At 33.9% G+C, this 7,881-nt stretch overlaps 1 long non-coding RNA gene across 1 annotated transcript; it reads left to right on the forward strand.

Moving 5' to 3' along the window:
- The first annotated feature begins 5,221 nt into the window (after positions 1-5,221).
- LOC111891299 (uncharacterized) lies at positions 5,222-7,651 on the forward strand. The gene is made up of 5 exons (XR_008232367.1): positions 5,222-5,707; positions 6,501-6,733; positions 6,817-6,913; positions 7,001-7,328; positions 7,415-7,651. It is a non-coding gene; the product is annotated as an uncharacterized LOC111891299 (long non-coding RNA).
- Positions 7,652-7,881: the final 230 nt, after the last annotated feature.

A 7,881-nucleotide genomic window follows, 5' to 3' on the forward strand; every position in this document is an offset into this window, starting at 1 on the left:
CAAAAGCTATAATTCAATAAATAAGTGCCTCCATGACCTGGGTGTTACAGGTAGTAATACTATGAGGTGATCATAGCTTTTGTTTGGGTTGAGTTGGGCTCGTTATTTTTTTCCACCCCGTGTTTGGGCAGGAGAGCTGCTAGAGTTGTATTGATGGTTGAACTAGTATAGCTTCTGATTGATGGCGTTGCCCACTTGGCTATGCTAGCTTGGATGAGACCTGTGGGTGAGGCGCGTTTGCTTATGCAAGCTTAGGTAAGACCTGTGGGCGACGCCTTTTTGGTTATGCTAGCTTGGTTAAGGCTCGTCGGCGAGGCCCAATTGGTTATGTTATCTTGGGTGAGCGAATCGTTCATAAATTTAAGGTTATTCTCAAGGCATGTGGTTTTGGTTATGAGTTTCCAAGCCATTGATGGAATGTTGGTAAGATTAGGTTGATTTTTAATCTTAATTTTGAAGTAGATTAAATGTTGTCATGGTGTATCGTGAATTAGTTAGTGTATGAATCATGAGGGTGCGACCTGATAGTGCCTGACATGGTTGGGGCGTTAGAGTAGGATGGAAATAGGGAAGCTTAATCATCAACGAGTTGGATCCGTGTGGCAGATAGGCTAGGGTAGCCTTTATCAGTAAGACTCTTGGATAGAGTCTCATTGTACGACCATGTGTGAGGTTTTCAGTCTCAACAAACAATTGAGGATTTTGCATCCCTATTTATTAGAAGGTCAACATGGAATCTGGAAATCTCAAGTAGATCGAATATGCAATTTTTTGGTTATCAAGACGTGACTTATGTACGGTTTGGCACTAATGGTTGAGACTCGCATTGGGAGTCGGCTTTTTTTCCGGGTGCAAGGTTATCAACATTGGTGAATGGTAAGGGATTCTGTTTTTTGAGTTATCTGCAAGATAATTTAGGGTTGAAGAGGTTCGTTCGGTTCATGTTGTGGAGTGAAATCATTATGGATATGCTATGGAATAGTTCTATCTGTCTAGAGGTCAGATATGGTTTAGGGTTTTCAGTTTTATGGCATAGCGACTGAATTTTCTTTTGTTATCTGAGGGAGGAGCGTTAAGGCCCATTCTTTGTCAGGGTATGTGATTTCTGCTAAGTTGGGGTTTTGCTTGCAGTATTGGTAGGTGGTTGTCGATGTCAGATGACTTCTCAGTCCTAATTGGTATTCAAGAAGTTCTGTCAGGGTCGATTAGTGTGGCGGGGAAAGTTGAAAAGAATGATTTCATGGACGAAATCTAATTTAAATGGGGGAGAGCTGTAACAACCGTTTTAAAGAATGGATCGGTTGAGGGCATTAAGGATTCAAAAGCATGGTTTTTTCTTGTGAAAACCAGGTTTCATGAGCTCACAACATGATAAGCCAAAGTAAAAAAAACGTGTATGTGGGGTGTGATTACGACGTGAGGAAGGCTGCAGCCCAAGCCCATGATCTTTTAGGGTTTCCTTCATTTTTAAACCCCATTAACTCGATTTTAGGGTTCATTATCAGCCTCCATCACCCGCAAACCTTAGAAAACCCTAACCTTAATCCATCTTGGTGGTTTAGGCCCATCTTTGGTGGTTTTAGTGCTTTTTGAAGGAAGTGGAAGGTGAATTGGTGCAAGGATCAAGCAAGCAACATCTTCTCAACTTTGATATCATCTTTTGGACCATTTGTAAGGATTTAAGCTTTTACCTTTATAATTTATTCTCTTATATCTAAATTTTTTGGTCCTTTCCGGTTCATGATTTTGATTTGAGTAAATGGATGGAATAAAGCTAGCAAATTTATGGTCCTCCAGACTCCCTAGAACATTATATCTTATACATCTAAGGATTGGTTGTGAATTGTGCACCTTGCTTGAGTTTTAGGTTATTTTCTGGGCTTTTGACCTAGGTTGGGTAGAGGACATGCATGAAGCATGCATGTCTATAAAGTTATCAGTTTTATGCAGCTATGGAGTCCCTTAAAGGTTTCTAGAAAATGGGAGTTGAAGAATTAAAATATTAAGGACTCAAAATCATTAAGTGGTTGTCTCAGACTGTGGTCACGACGTGACATTGAGGATGTCTCGACATGACTGAGGAGCATTCCACGATTATATTGCCATGTTATATTCACGACGTGACAAAGGAGGACTCACGTTATGATGCTTGCTGAGTGGGTTGTTTGTGACTTAGATGGAATCGGACTGAGTGTGTTCTCACAAAATGACCAAGGGATGGTCAAGACATGAGGTTCAATGGATGATATTGTTGACTGTTAACTTTAACTTTGATCATTGACTTTTGTTCAATATTGATGGACTTAGTGTATAGGCTAAGATTGGACCTTGTATGTTTTGATAGGAGTGTGGTAGCATCCATTTCAGGGCATTGAGCTATGGTTTAGCTGATTTCGTGAATCGGTGAGTCTTCTCCCTATTGTGTAGGAAGCTAGCTATCTTTGTGACTCTCTCATTGATATGTTGGCCTAGGCCCATTTATTTACATGTTAGGCTAGGCTCATTTGCATGTTGGGTTGGGCCCATTAGTCTGCATGTTGGAGTGGGCCCATTTGCATGTTGGGCTTGGCCTATTTGGATACACGTTGGACTGGCCCCATTTTCATGATGGGTTGGGCCCATTTGTATGTCGGACTGGGCCCATTGTATGGTATGTGGTATTTTGGGGAACTCACTCAGCTTTGTGCTTACGGTTTGTGGTTTAAACATTTTCAGGTACTACTAGTTTCAAAGGGAAGGATCCGGCTTGACTGCACAACATCCCCTAATGGCTTTTCCGCACCGAGTGTTACTGTATTACTCCGATGTTCGAAAAATAAAAATACATTTCACCTTGATTGATTTTAAACAAATGGTTGAACAGATTTGATGTTTTTAAAAATGAATTTTTTTACTACGATTTTTGGGATGTTGCAGATTTTGAGTAATGGATAAACCCACTTTTCGAGATTACTTCATGGATTCAATCACGAGTAATTCTAATACTATGATATATTCTATTCTTCAAATGGAGATATATAAGTTGTGAGTTACAAATCGGTTGTACATTGGTGTTGCGAAAAAGAATCAGTAACATGATGTAATAAAACATAGTATCATGTATGATTTGTTGAGTACAAGTCACATTTATATAGTCAAAGTTTATTCGTTCCTTTTTCCCTTACGGAAAAAGCGATATATTTGGGCCTCTCAGTGATTTGGGTTGACACTATAATGTTGGGCCCAGTGAGGACTGAATTGATGTGTTCATTTAGTAGTATGATGATGTCATCACAAATCGGGAAATTGAGAAACCGGATCTTAGACAATGAAATTGATTATAATACATGTCTCGTGTTTATACGATATCTTGAAGAACGAAAGAATAGTTGATCACTTATCTTAGGAGAAATGTCAGATTGGATCAGAGTTCAACAAATGCTTCGGAAAGCACACTTTGTTATCTGATTAGAAGTTATACTTGAAATTGAATTTATATACTTATCCTAGTAGGAGACTATTGGCTTAAGGTGTCTAAGATCAAACTAAATTAGTATACAATTGATCAGAAACAAAGTCTTTTTTAGGTTTCCCACATAACTAGTAACTGAATAGAATGACATTTAGAGAGAGAGAGAGAGAAAGAGAGAGAGAGAGAGAGAGAGAGAGAGAGATAGGTTGAATTATTGATTTATTATATGATTAATAAGTTGTAAAAAATGATTTGTTAATATATTATGTGATTAATATATTAATTAGAAATAGGTTGAATTATTCATATGTATTTTATTAACCTGTAAAACCTATTAATACCTACATGAATGCTTGTTTTACAAAAACGGTCTATATGTTTAAAAATTTACAAATTACACCCTCCGTAAAACGGAGGTTATTCACCTAGCTATAACTAAAATCAAAGATGTTTGTCATCCAAATAAATATTAATTATAATCTCACTTATAATAAAATTTTATAGAAAGTAATATAATATCATCTTTTAAACTAAAAATAAAATTATTCTATTGGATATATATATATATATATATATATATATATATATATATATATATATATATATATATATATATATATATATATATATATATATATATATATTATATTCATTCATCATAATGCAATGACTAATGAAAAAAAAAAATCCTAATTACTTTTTTGTAACAATAAAAAAGATTATGTATCATAATCAAAATTACTAGTTAAAAGTTCAAACAATAAGTATTACTTAACTAGATACGTAATTACAACTAACATAAAAATTACAAAAGGGTACATTTCGTAAACAAGAAAGAAATCAGATTTTCCTTATGGTAAAAACGATGTCATCTTTATAATGTTTTATAACATACATTTTAATAATTACACCATTGATCCAATTTATTAAAAATATTTTCTAAATAAATGCATCAATATCATATATTAAAAGTAAACCATCCTCCCATCTCTATCTTTAAAAACCAACTTCCAATCGAAGAAGAGTTCGTTTTTAAGTAGCTTTTTTTTTTTCTATTTTTTTTCTAAAAAAAGAGAGAGAGAAAGGATTCGCATATTGTTTTTTTCTTCTTTTATTAGGTTGGTGGTTGATATTATCTTTATCGTATTTAACAAAAGTAACATGTTTGTTGTAGTGAAAAAGGAGATTGGTCTTACATGTGATTTGCATTATTTCACAATCTCGTTTTTTATGTTAACAAATACTGAAACGCAAATTGTATTAATTACCAATCATTTTATTTATTATGAAGGTTTATTTTCACAAGATGGAGGATCAAAATGAGGCCCAAGAAAATAAAAGATCCATCATATCGGTTGTGACATCTGCAATAAAATATGCTACGTTTATTCTTATGATGATGATGATGAAACGTCTGGAAGTATTTGCCGAAGCGACCGAAGAGTTTAAACTGGGAAGGAAATTTTCATATAAAGTTTTTTTGGTGTTAGACATCATCACATTTTTTACATCCCAGGTAATCGGTGACGCTAACGTTTTTGTTAATAGGAGTTCGCCAGAATCGATAATGAAAATTGTGACAATCACGTATAAGATCATGGTGCTTGTGATATTACTCATGATAACCACTATTGTAGCCGCCATATTGGCCATTTTTGTTTAAGTATATTGGTAATCTATAATTGGAGAATAAAATATTATTATTATTATTAATAAGTTGTGTTCAAGTTTTAATGTTGGTATTATGTTTTTTTTTTTTCAACATTGGGAAATATATCAGCTGGAATATAATTATATATAATTACTAATTTGAAAGATACACTTGAACAGTTTCTGATTGGTTGATTTTTTTTCTTTTTCTTTTGTTTTCTTTTTCTGCTGTGTTGTTTGTCACTTTAATTCATTAATTAAATATTTATACTGGATCCTGATAGTGGATTACATGTCTGATAGTGGCTCAAGCTGTTGGCTACGTGTTCGTTTTCCTGCATCTTCTCCTTTGCCATATCACCTTTTTCCACACACTGCCTCTCTCTCTCTCTCTCTCTAAACCTTCTACATAACTCATCCCTTTTCTTTTCTACCTCCTTCTGTATTTCGATTAGGGCTCCACTGTGTCTGCTCGATCTCCGCCATCAGCATGCAACTTTGCCGTCTCCGACTTGATCGATCCGCTGAGAAAATTAATCAATGGCGAGAGGAAAGATCTAGGGAAAGAAAATAGTGAATTCGCGATTTCATCATTTTAAGACTCAGGTACACACACCTTCTTTGTAGACCCGTGATTGTTTTTCTGTTTTTTTTTTTTTTTTTGGAATCGAAAAGAGCCAACCTCTAACGACGGACCATTTCAATAACCACCACCTATTTCTGCAATCTGATGCTCAGTGGCGGGAGCGTCAAGTACAATCTCCAGTCCCTTCTCCTCCACTCAGATGTACAGTACCATAACTTTCCTCGACGGCTGGGCTCCTGCAGACAATTGGAGAATCGTCTTCTCCTTTTATCTTTCCTATAGACGCTTGAGAAACAATTGTCTTCTCCTTTTTTCTTTTTCTTCTTTACTCACTCAATCAATCTCTCTAGAAAACCCATGAACGATTCATCTTTGAATTTAGTCTCAAGAGTTTGAGAAGAATGAAGAGTCCGAGAGGATCGGTGATTTGGACGAATCCACATGAAGTCTTACTTAAATGGGTTTGTATATATAGCCCATTTAGCGATTTTTCAACCTATTTAGATTTTTCTGTGTGCATAGGTGACATTGATAGTTAAAGTGAAAATTCCTTTAATTTTTCCCTAAATATTTGTATAATGATTAATGGAAGTAGACACTTTTGTAAATTGATGGTTAAAGTGAAAAATCCTTTAAATTTTGCACGACGACTACTCACTGCCGTCCGTAAGTCTATGCCCACCTTCTATTTCCATTTCAAACTCTAAATTAACTTGCTTCCTGTTGAGAGTGCATCAGTTGTTGCTTATATTTTCAAGAATTTGCTTTATGGGTTTTTTTCTTTAAAAAAACATTTTTTTTACATGTTTACAGATATACATCAATAGGAAGTGTTAATGACACAACTCCAGATACATTGTTATGCATTAAAGATTCTGGTAAGGAAAAGTTGAAGCCTGCATATATGCTTTCAGACGGAAGATTAGAAAGAGCTGGAATAGAAAAAAAAAGTTAACTAAAAAAGTCAACGATGGAGTCAAAGATGTGGAATCACATTAAGAAAACACCCCTTCAACCTCAATCACAGCAGTGGGTGATGAAATTATGTAAGTTTCTTGATTATTATTTGTATTATTATGATTATGATTTGTTATGTGTTAACTGATGTTTATGAATTGACATAGCTCAGGTCTGGAAGTGTGGAGGTTGAATTAAGACATTTGTTGTGTAGGAAGCTTCATTCTATTGGTTGGAATGTCTCACATATTCCTGTTGTATCAAGTGATGTAAGTTGCATATGGGAATCTTGAAATAATGAGGTGAAGAACACTATTTACCGAATTACCCCTAAGTTGACATTGTATTTGTTCTAGATACGTAGATTCTGTAGCTCAAGAAGTTGAAAACCAAAAGTCTACAAGTTACATGGTATGCCATTTATTACATGTAAATGTGTATGTTATCATTTTTTATTTTTTATAATCTAAAAGGTGAAATGACATGTTATTAAATATTAAACATAAAAAAACAATATCACTATTTTTGATTTTATATTTCCTTTATATATTGGTTGAAATCAGTTATCCTAATTTATGCAAATATTCCACCATTTTTTACTCAAATTTGTTTTGGCAGGCGGGTAAGGGTTTGTCATTGGATTCCCAAGCTCATATATTAATATTTCAAATCTGGATTGAATTTGTAAGTATAATCAACCCAACGCATCAAAAATTGATGATTATTTATTTCTTACTATGGCTAAACTATTATGTTGTGAATAATTTTAGATTTATGGTCGACATCCAACATGGTGATAGTTTACAGTTGTATTATGAGGAGTGGTAAGAAGCTAATGTTGGCCAACCTTTCTTCCACTGGTGTGTATAGCTAATTTACTATTTTAAAACAAAATTTATTGCATTTCCTTTACAAATTGCAAAGTATGTACACATTTTCTAATAATTGATTTTGTTATACCTTTCATGATATTTACTTTGTAGCTTTTTTAGGATTATGTTATGAAATTTGACTCGTCATTAGTCCTTCAATTTCGAATTTTACTTTGTTTGAAGTGGTTGTAAAATGTTTATTTTATGTTTCTTATTAACCTGCCAATTTTGATAGCTTTATATATATATATATATATATATATATATATATATATATATATATATATATATATATATATATATATATATGATCTCAAGGCATTGTTTTAGCTTTTTTTTAGCATCAGGTGCAAGATAGATTCAAG

Source organism: Lactuca sativa, chromosome 1, assembly GCF_002870075.4.
Source record: "Lactuca sativa cultivar Salinas chromosome 1, Lsat_Salinas_v11, whole genome shotgun sequence".
NCBI lineage: Eukaryota > Viridiplantae > Streptophyta > Magnoliopsida > Asterales > Asteraceae > Lactuca > Lactuca sativa.